Source organism: Lutra lutra, chromosome 1, assembly GCF_902655055.1.
Source record: "Lutra lutra chromosome 1, mLutLut1.2, whole genome shotgun sequence".
Classification (NCBI taxonomy): Eukaryota; Metazoa; Chordata; class Mammalia; order Carnivora; family Mustelidae; genus Lutra; species Lutra lutra.
The window spans coordinates 72,837,452-72,851,183 of record NC_062278.1 but is presented as its reverse complement, the minus strand read 5'-3'; positions in this window follow the sequence as shown (position 1 = coordinate 72,851,183).

The following is a 13,732-nucleotide window of genomic DNA, read 5'->3' as shown; positions in this document are numbered from 1 at the left end:
CAGATGGAATTAGTATGCATCATTAAAAACATATGAGGTATAAAGTATAATAACATTTTGTCAAAAGGATTTGGTGAGCCTCAAAAATGAATATTTTTTAAAAGATCCCACAGATTTCAAGTTCTCTTACTTATTACTATATTAGTCTTATTTATTACTATAGCTTAAAATTTTACAAGAACCAATTTAATATCATTTATTTTTATGCCTTATGATCCTAGCCTTTCATTAACTTGAAAACAAGAACAAAAATAGAACTGGCAAAATGACGATGAAAGTATTTAGTCAGTATATGAAAATTTGACTTCTGTTTGATTCTAGCTCTAAATTCTTTTTGCTACCAACTGCAGTTACATCCATTTCTAAAGTACCCATTGGAAATATTTTTGTGAATTAAATAATTTGAAAAAAAGTTAGGTAGAAAGTTAATCAGCTAGTTACTAGTTAATCTCATTGCCCAGCTGTGATATACTAACATGTATAGAGAGTTGACTGTTTTTATTGTTCGCTGTCATGCCTAAATCTTGGGCTTGTCATATAGATGCTTCCAAATGTGGCAAAATTCTATCTTACTAGCAATTTGCCCTCTACAATTCAATCCAACTCTTACATGCACAACACCACATTATTATTCACTAGAACACAAATTTTCTTGCCATGACCTCAAAATATTAGGCAATTTTATTGATTTTAGGCTTTGAGCTTTTGAACTAGCTTTTTGTTAAACTAAGAATGTTTTTCATCTTACTTTTCTCCCTTTTCAAACTTGGAAATTTTTTTTACTAATTAAAATATTTATATTGAGTTTTAATAAAATCTAAGCTATAGTTAATGAGGTTTTTTTGCAACTACTTCATAAGTGATATATTAACATCCACCTTATATAGATAAAAGTGTCCACTCCTGATTGAACACTTCCCTATAACCTGAAATCCTACCTGTGATTTTTTCCCCCTTTCTTTCTGCCCCGGTGGAATTTAAATAAACGTTTATTGTGATGGATAACAGAAAAGTATCTGAAAAATCTCCAAATATTGGGACACTAAGTAATATATTTCTAAATTAGGGGTCAAAATATATGGACAAAAGAAAATTATAAAGTTTTTTGAACAGAATAAAAATAAAAATACAGTGTGTGAAAACTGGGGGATTCCCAGAGCGGTACATACAGAGAAATTATAAAATTAAGTGTCTACATCAGAAATGAAGAAAGATACCAAATAAATGACATTAGTGTCTGCATTTGGACATTAAAAAAAGAACAACAAATGTAAGCATGTGAAAGAAAATAGTACATAGCAGAGCAGAAAAACAATGAAATAGAAACTGAAAAAAATACAGTGAAGAAAATCCATGAGTCTCAAAGATGTTTCCTTGATATGATAGATGAATTCAATAAAACTCTAACAAAATTGATCAGAAAAAAAAAAGAGAGTTGACAGTTTCCCAAACCAGTAGTAATATGAGATAGATGATGTATGAATGATAAGATAATGAGAGAGAAGACATCATTCCTAACTTTACGGAGATTACTAGGATAATGGGTGAATATTATTAATAATTTTTGCGACAAGAGTGGCAATTTAAGTGAAATAGATAAATGACTTAAATACCACAATCTCCACAAGATCATTCAAAAAGAAAATAGATAATTGTAATAGCCCTATATCTTTTAAGAAGATTAAATTTGTAGTTAAAAACTTCCTACGAGGAAAGCTCCAGATTCTATCATGGGGGATGTCTAGGGTATATATAAGAAGGAAATACTGTCAGTTCTTATGTTTCATTTCCTTATCTCTTCATTTATTCCTAACTCCCTCTATATTTTTGTGATATTTCCCCCAGTACTTCTGAACTTGAAACAGAAGAGATAATTTTATACATCAGGCTTTAAAGATCACAGTATTCTAGTATCAAGCTGAGATCACAAGGCAAATAAAATAGTTAATATAAACAATAGAAGTATAATTTTACACAACTCCAAGTGTCAGTTTACAGAAAATGACCTAATATTTATCCTTTCTTTTGCAATTTATCGTATATATAGTTTGCTACCATGTGTTCAATAAAGCATTTTCTAAAGAAGTGTACTGCTCTACTGTATTAATTCCAGTAACACCTAAAATGATTCTTTTCATTCTCTCTCATCTTTGTAATTTTGGAAAGATGTATAAATTCAAGTCATTGAAAAATATGGATGATTTATACCCTGTATATTCTTAGTTTTTCAGCTCATTAACAAATTTTTTTCAGCACTATTTTGACCAATAGTTTGTGTGTTCACCAATGAATTCTCCTTGGGTTTGTAGCTCAGAAAACCAAACCTAAGGACGTGAAAGGCCAACAGCTAAGGATAATAAGGAGAAAATCCTAAAATCAGTCATTGAAAAACACACACACACACATAAAGGATACCAATCATAATAATGACAGTGCTGACTTCACATCAACAATAAATACAAAACAGGGGTGCCTGTGTGGCTCAGTGGGTTAAGCCTCTGCTTTCAGCTCAGATCATGATCCCAGGGTCCTGGGGTCCCACATCGGGCTCTCTGCTCAGCAGGGAGCCTGCTTCCCCGACCCCTCCACCATCCCGTCTATCTCTCTGCCTACTTGTGATCTCTCTCTCTGTCAAATAAATAAATAAAATCTTTTAAAAAAATAACAAATACAAAACAGATGACAGTATGATTACATTTTTATAGGATACACAAAAGTAATACCAGAATTCTACATCCAGTTAAAATAACCCAGATTATATTTTCTGATAATTTAAAGCTAAGAGTTTGTTACCAGCAGGTTAATTAGTGCTGTAAGAATTGCCAAATGAAATTGACTAGCATGATACCAGTTGAATGTTTCCATTTACAGAAAAGATTGAAATGATAAATAAGTGATGAGAAACAGAAAGAAAGGATTACAGTGTATTCTTCAGAGCAACAACTAAAAGGGAAATACAGAGTATGTCAAGAAATACAGTTAAATATTATGTAATAAGTTTTTAGTCCCAGAGAAGGCAGGAAGGCTGAATCAAAAGAACAAAAAAGAAGGACAGTACTTATAAAATGACAAGATGATATTCTTAAACACAATTATATGCATAATGACATTAAAAATAAATGGATTTAAACACATCAAATAAAGGGCAAACATTGCTACAATTAATTAGAAAAAGCAGGACCTGGGGCTGCGTGGGGGCTCAGCCTGTTAATTGACTCTGGATTTCAGCTCAGGTTGTGATCTCAGGTCCTGGGATCAAGCGTGGCCGCTGCTCTGTGCTTAGCAGGGAGTCTGCTCTAGATTCTCTTTCTCTTTTCTCCCTCTGCCCCTCTCCCTGCTCTCTCTCTTGCGCTCTCTAAAACAGATAGATAATATCTTTAAAAAAAAAAAGGGGGGGAAACAGGACCTGGCCATATTCTATTTATGAGAGTAACTTTATGCATAAATGCAAATAATAAAGTATAAGAAAGTTGGAGTGACAGCATTAATATCACACAAAGCTGACATAAGTTAAGGAGTACTACTAACGGTATATATTTTATTTTATAATGATAAAATGTCAATTCATCATTGAGAAAATTTTTAATAGTAGAAGTTCAAAGTATGTGAAGTAAGACTGATCAAAATACAGGGAAGATATGCAAATCAGTACTGACAATTAGAGACTTTAAGACTGTCTTATAACTTAGTAAAATAACTGGATTTAATAGACATTTTTAAAACACTCAATCCAACAACTGCAGAAAACATTCTTTTTGAGTGTACATGGGTAGATAATATGCTGGAATTAGGAGAAAAATCTCTACATTTCAAAGACTAAAATTATACAGAATATGTTTCTGGCAAAGTTAAATTAATAATCTGCAACAAGAAATTATCTAGATAACCCCCAAGTAGTTGAAAATTAAACAAAGATATTTTAAAACTTATTAGTCAAAAGAAAAATAACAAGAAGAATAAAAATATTTTAAAACTAACATTTATGAAAACTCAATATATCACACTGTGGTAAGCAGCTGAACCTATGCTTAGAGACTCATGGTTTTAAAGGTTTATATTAGAAAATTGGAAATTTTTAATTTTTTTTAAGATTTTGTTTTTAAATCTCTAAACCCAGCATGGGGCTAGAACTCACAACCCTGAGAACAAGAATCAGGTGCTCTACTGACTGAGCCAGCCAGGCACCCTGGAATTTTTAAAATTCATTGATCTGAGCTTTTATCTCAAGAATATAGAAAAATAAAAGCAAAATAAACCCAAATAAGTCAGAGGAAAGAAATAATGAAGATAACATCAGAAATCACACAAACAATAAGAGAAAAAATAATAAATAGAAAAGTGGTTTTTTTTTTTAAATTAAGATAGTTGATACAATTCTAGGCAAACCTGATAAGGAAAAATAGGTAAATTACAAGTTATTAATATCAGGAATGAAAGGAACTAGTACAAAGATCTTACAGATATTGAAAGTTGTCATGAACACTTTAAGCCGACAACATTGACAGTATAGGTGAAATGGATAAGTTCTTTCAAAAACGCAACTTGCTTAGACTGACCCAAGAAGAAAGATAAGCTGAATAGTCCTATATCTGTTAAAGAAATAAATTCCAAAGAGTAGTCTTTCTACAAAGAAAACTCTTGGCCTGGATGGCTTTACTGGTAATTGCTATCAAATATCTAAGAAAGACATACTGACCTCAAACAAATAATAAAAAAAACAAAATAAACTCTTTCAGAAAATAGAACAGGAAAACTGTTTTTCTGGGGCCAAAACCTGGCAAGAACTTACTTTGAAATTTATTGCAAACATTTACTTTATCACACAAAACAAAGTTTTAGATAAGCAAATTCCACAATATAGAAGGTTGGCGATAAAGTTATACTAAGGGGGTGCCTGCGTGCTCAGTCAGTTACGTGACTGCCTACAGCTCAGGCTTGATCCCAGAGTCCTAGGACTGAGTCCCACATTAGGCTCTGTGCTCAGCGGGGAGCCTGCTTCTTCCTCTCTCTGCCTGCTGCCTGCTGATCCTCCTGCTTGTGTTCTCCCTCTCTCTGTCAAATAAATGAATAATATCTTTTAAAAAAAGTTATGGTAAATAAGATAGCAAAGAGATTATCAGAAGAAAATAGAAAATTCAGAAGTAGAATAGTGTATTTATGACCAATTGCCCAAAAAAGTGTCACAGAAATACTTGCACAAACATGTCATAGCAACTTTATTCAAAATAGCAAAATCTTGAATCGACCCAAATGTCCATCAATAGGAAAAGGGATAAACGATTTGCAACAAAAAGGGACAAAATTTATATACTCAAAGAGGATCTTCCACAGTAGTATGTCCATCAAAAACAGAAGAGTATACACTGTCTGATTCCATTTATTTGACATTTACAGATAGGAAAAGCTAATTTTTGATGACTGAAATTAGAATACCATTTTCTTGTGGGAGTAAGGAGGAACCAAAAAGAGACACAAGGGAATTTTGGTGATAACAATGCTCTTTATGAATGGAGAATGTTGATTAGACAGGCATGTACATGTTAAAACTCATTGTACTAAATCGTAAGATCTGTTCATTTTACTATATGCCATTATATCTCACTGAAAATGGATACTGCTTCAGATATAAGATATATATGAAAAATCGTAGCATGGAACTTCTCTGAAATCACTGATGAAACAGTTAATAAAGGAATACATTAGAAGCAGAAAGTAGACCTATAAGTGCTCACCTGTGAGGCAGAAATGAATGAGATTTGATGAACAAGAAGCCAACTATCCTTCTTTCCTCTTGGCTTGTGGTAGTGCCAGATGAACCACCTCAGGTTAGTTTAACTTTGCCAATGTGCACCCAAGCATGTCTTCAGGCTTTGGCTTATTTTAGGTGATGCATGGCTGAGTGTGTCCATGTGATTCCCAGGTGGGCGGTTAATGATAATAACTTTAAAACATTTCCAATTATTGGGACCAAAGATTTATCCCCAATTGCTGTAGAGTTAATATTTATTTTTCTTTGTATAATTTGAAATTTAAATATGTAGATCAAGACAAGGACTGCTCACTTCACTCCCATATTCAACACTCCACAAAAAAATAGTTTCTTTGTAATTGGTCTCATTTTAGTCTGATGACAGAAAGAGCAAAACTCAGCAAATTTAACATTGAAAAATAAACATGGCTCTACTGTTTAAAATAAAGAGCCTCATTGTATATTATTCTAACAACTTAAAATTCACATTCTGTATCATGGTTGCTTCGCTCCCTTTCTCTTTGCTTCTGTGCAGGTGAATCATCACTTTCTTCCTTCCATGCTGGTAGCTGGGTCAGAGAAAAGTTAGTATCATTACTACTATGTTTCTCCCAACACACAGGTACACACAAATCAATACACTGGTTTCTAATCTAAAATTAATATATTTTTGCCAAATGAAACTACCAAAAGAGTATGCCATGCAGACTGAAATTGTCAACATTGACATACCTTGAATAAGGTGAACCTGCCCAGTAATTAAGTTAGTTAATAATCAGAGTAGCATAGGCTAGATGCACTATATACAATATATAAGATTTAATAATAATAACAAGATTTAATATCTTTGCATAAATAGGTTGGAAGGGAACACAGCACTATAATTATTTCAAACTGTTGTTTTCATCAATAATAGAGTATATAAATAAATTTGTTGTATGTAACAATACATTTTTATTTTTATTTTATTTTTATTTTTTTTAAAGATTTTATTTATTTATTTGACAGACAGAGAACACAAGTAGTCAGAGAGGCAGGCAGAGGGAGGGAGAGAAGCAGGCTCTGCACTGAGCAGAGAGCCGATGTGGGGCTCGATCCCAGGACCCTGGGATCATGACCTGAGCCGAAGGCAGAGGCTTTAACCCACTGAGCCACCCAGGTGCCCCAACAATACATTTTTAATCCAAGAGACAAAAAGATAAACATTTTAACACCACATAGATACATTTAATTTTATAAAATAATTTGGTGCTTCTGGTAACTCAGCTTTTTAAAAGAATAATTGCTATGAAATAACTTCACTGTTGGATTTCTTATCAATTAATTAAACAGCTTTCAAAAAAGAAATGAAATTTTTTAATTCTCTGTACCTTGTGACTCCCATGATTCCAAATTAAAATAATTCTTATGTATTTAAGTAAGTTGCTCATCATTACATATGAATAAAATTCTCTCTTTTTTAAAGATTTTATTTATTTATTTGACATAGAGTGACACAGAGAGAAAGGGAACACAAGCAGGGGAGTAGGAGAGGGAGAAGCAAGCTTCCTGTGGAGCAGGGAGCCTGATGTGGGACTCAATCCCAGGACCCTGGGATCATGTCCTGAGCCAAAGGCAGACACTTAATGGCTGAGCCAACCAGGCACCCCTAAAATCCTCTCTTTAATACCTGTCTACCTATCTATCTGTCTCTCTCTCTATCTATCATCTATCTATATTATCTATCCATCCATCCATCCATCCATCCACACATACACAAACACATCCATGAACGTATATCCATACATATATTCTTTTTCCTAGGTTTTGAAAATTCTGATTATTGTCGCTTGTTTTAAGCAGTTCAGAGTTCTAAGGGACAACTATTTGTTGTATTGTTTGAGAATATTTGAATCAAGCAAGGAAAGAATGGATGAAGCTCAGGAGCTGCTTTAAGTATACAGCAGTTAGTAGAGAATGAATGAGTAAACTGTAGAGAGGACAGAAGGACTAGGAGCACTGATTATTCATGAGCTATTAAATGTGCATGAGGTACCAGAAGCACTAAATAACAGGATGCATTAAATATACATGGAACATATGAAGCACACATTGTTCAGAACATCTTCATTCAGCCACCCATTGGTGACACCCATTTTGGCCCTGACAATTCTATGCCCAAGAAACTCACGTAAAACCCATGACTGTTCTGTTCAGCAAGCTATTAGGTGGCATCCTTGTCCTGTGTCTTTCTGATAAAGTAAGAGTGTGTCATTTGCCCTGAGCATCTTCTCCCAGTTGGGCTTTCTTGTTCGAACTTCAGCTTTCACTCTGGAACCCATGTCATTAGAGGAAAGGCAAAGAAATAAGGCAATTGAATATTGTGCAGCATGGATATGGGTAATAATAGTCCTTCCAAGACACTTGCATACCATCCTAAATGTGGTGACTTACTCCATTTCTTTCCCCTTATTGTACGTTATATGTTTCAAACATAATTAATAAGCCTCATGATTTGGGTATTTTAATTTGGTCTGTGAATCTTTCTGTTCCATGACTACTGGAAAAGTGTTCTTTTTAGTATACTTGGTGTTTACTATCATATCAAGGTAATTCTGCACACAACAAGGGTACCAAGCGCTAAAGGTCTAACCAGTACTGTCTTTCTAGTTATTTTGTTGGCAGAGAATGGAAACAATATTACTTTCAGGTGAATATATACTGCAGTTTTTTTCATCTTCACAGAAAATCGACAATTCAAATACAAATTTTGTTGACCTAGGTAGACATAGATACCTATTTATCTGTAAAATGTAGGTAAAAATAACTCATACTGAAGGATTAAGTGTACACTCAAACGCACACACACACACAGAAAACAGTAACTGAAGCAACTGGTAATTGTAGAAAATGAGTAAATTTGTGTGTGGAGGAGATGATCATAGGTAGGTAGGACTCATTTGTTGATGTGAATTAATTATGATTCCTTTTTTTCAATGATCCTTTGATACTAAGTAAAATTGCAAATGTTAGCTTGGTTAGCTTTGGAACAGAAAGATGTTATGCATTCTGTCACGACAACATTCTAGACTTTCTCACTATGTTTGTGGTAAGTGCTTGTTGAGACATTAGCACCTTCACTGAGACCCACTTGTGAGAGGCGGGTGGACTCCTCACCAGTAGATCAAATGTTTTTAGTTTAACCAGTCAGTGTTGATGTCAGATCTGTGACCTTGATCCACTGAGCAAGATGACATCACTGGTTATTACAACTGTCTTTGAAAAGTCTCTATTAAATTAAGAAAATGTGATGTTATTGAAATAACCAAAAAGCCCATTAAAATGTGGCGTGCCTTCTGTTTGCTTTTTTGGAATGCTAGTTTATAGATGTGTTTTTCACTCCTCCTTTGCATAGCAAGTGTTTCATAACTCCTTTGTGGTGGTGTCTGAGCATGCCAAATGCTGAGGCAAGATTATCTATTTCCATATCTTTTTCTTCAGAATCTTCTTTGAAATGTAAACATTTCCCACAAGTAACAAAACCTAAAAATAAATGCGAATCGAACATAAGAAAATATCTACAGTTGATTAACAACTCTTATTCAGTATTGATCTTGGAAATACAGTGATATATTTCTTACATTAACAATTTAGACTAGACTTAGTCCATAAACAACAGGAAAACATATTTTTCCACCACATTTCACCTTTTTAATTTTTAGAATCTGTTTTTTTGAGTTCTGTTTTAACTTTTTCCAAATTTATTTCCATGTATATGTATATTTATGAATTACATATTTACACATATGTATAGGAATGCATTATATTACTTTGTTATATATATATTTATAATGTTAAATACAAATATAAAATAAAATGTAAGTTATGTAGTACTATATGTTTACATGAATTTATATTAAGAATAAGGTACTTTACCTTATAATATATAAATATTTACCTATACTGATGCATTGATACAGGTTACTTTGCTTAAAGTGATAGATTGTCTCTGCAATGTATCAAAACATCTGTAATTTTTTTCTCAAATATTGCGTTTTTCTGTAATCATTTACTTTAAAGGTAAAAAAAATTGTAAGTTCTGAAATATCAACTGACCTGATTTGTCAGTAATGAACGATTTTATTAAATGTGTTAAGGGATTTAGGTTTAGGTTTGTATTTATAAAAAAAAAAGTTCAGTAGCAGAGAAACAACTCTCATTATATTTTTAAAGATCGTATTTTAAATATCTACTCTGTTCTAGGAATTGTGTTATATTCTGAATATACACAGACTTATACTGAATATGTCTTGCTGTCAAGGAGCTCAGACTCCTATGGCAATATGTACTTTGACTTGTTGGAAACATTTTGGAACTAGTTAGAGGTGGTGGTTTCACCACAGTGTGCAGGTACTAAATGTCACCAAATCATTTCCTTTGAATTGTTTTTGTTTTGTGAATTTCATTTCGCATTATTAAAAACAATAGCTGGTACAGAGAGAGAAAAACGGAGAAAAAGTGCATCACAAGTACCAATTGCTCTGGATTGACCCTTTGATTTCATTTGAATAAATTTTCATTTAGGCCAAACCACAAAGAAGGTGGGTTTCACAATGATTAGAAATAAAAATGAATCACTGCATCACAGGGTGACTAGGCTGCTTTCAGCAACAAAGAGTAGAAAAGCTCAAGTCAAATGGCTTAAGCATAGGAAATTTATTATCTTACATAATGTAAAATTTATTGGTATAGTTTTGCTAGTTTTTTTTTTTATTTAATCAAAAACCCCAGTGTTTTCCTTTTTCTACTTTGCCAAATTCAGTGTGCAGGGAACTCCTCTTCCTGCCCTCTTAAGTCAGCAACAGTTCTGTGCATCTCCTTCAGACACAGCAACATCAGATAAAAGAAGGACTATTCTCCCTCATGGTTCCTTTTTAAATAATGGACAGTTTTTTTGCCTTAAAATCCCTGAAGACACTTTTTTCACATCTTACTGACCTGAATTGAGTCACATTCCCATGAACTATTCACTGTAAAGAAGAATGCAGTTGCCACAATTGACCTACTTCAGACGAACTCAGATATACTCCCTGATATGGGAATAAAGTTATCTTCCCATAAGGGGGGAATAAATTGGGGTCTGTAAGCAAAAGAGAAGCTAAAGTTATTTTAGAAAACAGTCACCAGAGGCTGCTACAAATGATAATATGAAAATGGATAACTATTATATGTAATGTATGAAAATGAAGACTAGTTTTCTTGATGTGGTAGGGTTTTGTAATTGATATATACATATATATAACATAGAGTTTGGGCATTATTACTTAAAAATAAGTGCAAATTCCTCTGGAAAACAGTATGGAGGCTCCTTAAAAAGTTGAAAATAAAGCTACCCTGTGACCCAGCAATTGCACTGCTAGGTATTAATCCAAAGGATACAAACATAGTGATTTGAAGGGGCATCTGCAACCCAGTGTTTATAGCAGCAATGTCCACAATAGCCAAACTGTGGAAGGAACCCAGATGTCCATCAATAGATGAGTGGATAAAAAAGATGTGGTATATAAATGCAATGGAATATTATTCAGTCATCAAAAAGAAGGAAATCTTGTTATTTTGGAACAATGTGGATAGAACTAGAGGGTATTATGCTAAGGGAAATAAGTCAGTCAGAAAAAGACAAATACCATATCATTTCACTCATATGTGGAATTTAAGAATCAAAGAAGAGGAACAAAGGGGAAGAAACGGAAAAATAAAATAAGACAAAAACAGAGAGGGAGTCAAACCATAGGAGACTGTCAACTATAGGAAACAAAATCCGGGTTACTGGAGGGGTGGTTGGAGGGGGCCCAGTGAATGGGCATTAAGGAGGACACTTGAAGTAATGAGCACTGGGTATTGTATGCAACTGAGCAATCACTAAATTCTACCTCTGAAACTAATAATAAAGTATATGATAATTAAAATGAATTTAAATTAAAAAATTAAAGCAAATTCTTGCATAAGCCATGTAAGAAAAATCTCTCTTATTGTATTCTAATCCTAACGTGTCAACTACTTTTAAAGTCTATTTCAGTTCAAATTTAGAAGCTTGAGGTATAATAAAAAGACAATAATATCTGTTGCTATAAAAACTTATGTTCAATTTCTTTTCCACAGTTTTTTTTAAATGAATAACTGTGGGCAAATGCTTTAATGCTTTAAGCTTCATCTTCCTAATTTATAGAATGAAGATGGTGAGATTGTACTCTTGGAATTATTTTGAAAGATAATAAAATATCTGTGCCTGGCATATAGTATGTTATCTATTTTTATTTTTATTTTTGTAAATAAAACAAAAAATATATGACAAGCCAACCTCTTCATTAGGCTTTCCCTTTTCATAGTTTTGTTTTAGTAATTGGCATTAAGTATAGAGGCTAAACCAAATGAATATATTATTAATTATAATATAGTATGTGAATATCAGTATTTCTTTTTTAGTTTTGAAATGAAGACATTATTAAAAATGCTGCAATCAGGATACATTCAATGACAACAATTATTGAGATGTCTTTCCATATACAGTAATGTATTTTGTTTCATTAGTCAACTAGTAAAATGGCCAGTTTAAATGATGGAGCAATTTATATACATGAGTCAAACTCTACAAACAAAGACAATGCAATGAATAATTAATAATGGTTATTCCTCCCATAATACAGATTTTAGTAATTAATACCCACCCGGAACTTCAAGTCTTCTATAATTTTCTTTAGTCATCTGTTTTTTCTCTTCCTTTTTTAGCAAGGTGTAACTATAGGTGATCCACACAGAAAAATGGCCTTCTTTTTTCTCCATTAATCTTCATGCCTTTGTAGACTTAGAAGCAAATTTATTTTGTATGTTACTTGTAAGATTTTCTTTTCTTTTTTTTTAAGATTTTATTTATTTATTTGTCATAGAGAGAGAAGCGAGAGTGAGCACAGGCAGACAGAGTGGCAGGCAGAGGCAGAGGGAGAAGCAGGCTCGCTGCCAAGCAAGGAGCCCGATGTGGGACTCGATCCCAGGACGCTGGGATCATGACCTGAGCCGAAGGCAGCTGCTTAACCAACTGAGCCACCCAGGCGTCCCAATTACTTGTAAGATTTTCATCAAAACAACCTTCCTTTGTGAAAGGCGCCCTTAAGAGAAGATATAACATGTGATTAGACAACAGGGAACAGCACTCTAAAGGGAAAAGGATACTTTTGGAATTTTGAAAGTTCAACTTTGTAAATATCACCCAGAGGTGGTTAGATGTTTTTCATTCTCAAAGGAAATTATCCACTGCAGTGACTTAAGATACTGTTTCTACAATATTTGTGAACACTTTAGTCATTTTCATTAAATATAGGGAGGTTGAAACAGTGTTCCCATAGGGATGTAGAGAGTATTTTCACCCTTGGTTGAGGGGAAAAAAAAAAAAAATTAAAAGTCTTTTTGTGAAGGGAAATCAGCTAAAATTTTTGCAAAGGATGTACTTTGATGCAGGAAGGTCAGGCCTTTCCACCCATTCTCAAACCTGTTTTTCATTAAAATTCTTTATGTCCCAAGGCTCATGTGAAACAAGTAAATTAACTCTTCTAGAATCAAAAATTAATTAAGCTTGAGAAGAAGAACTAACTCAATGGAAAACTGCCTCTTTCCAAATAGTCTTATAAATGATCAGACCAGTAGAGTACAGCTGTACATTTCTCTATTGACTTATAGAAATTCAATTATATAATTTAATTATATTATATATATAGTTTGTCTCTGTGATTAAATTGCAAGGGTCTATCAGTTTATCTTTTTATCTATCCATCTATCTATTTTTATCCCACCTACTTATTTATTTCAAACACAATACTGATCATAGCCTGGACCTTACTGCTGACTGATGAATAAAATACAATATTTCAAAGACAATCGCTTATTATTAAACCATATTATATAGAAATAACTGTAAAAATTATCAAGAGCTATCAGAGGTATGAAATT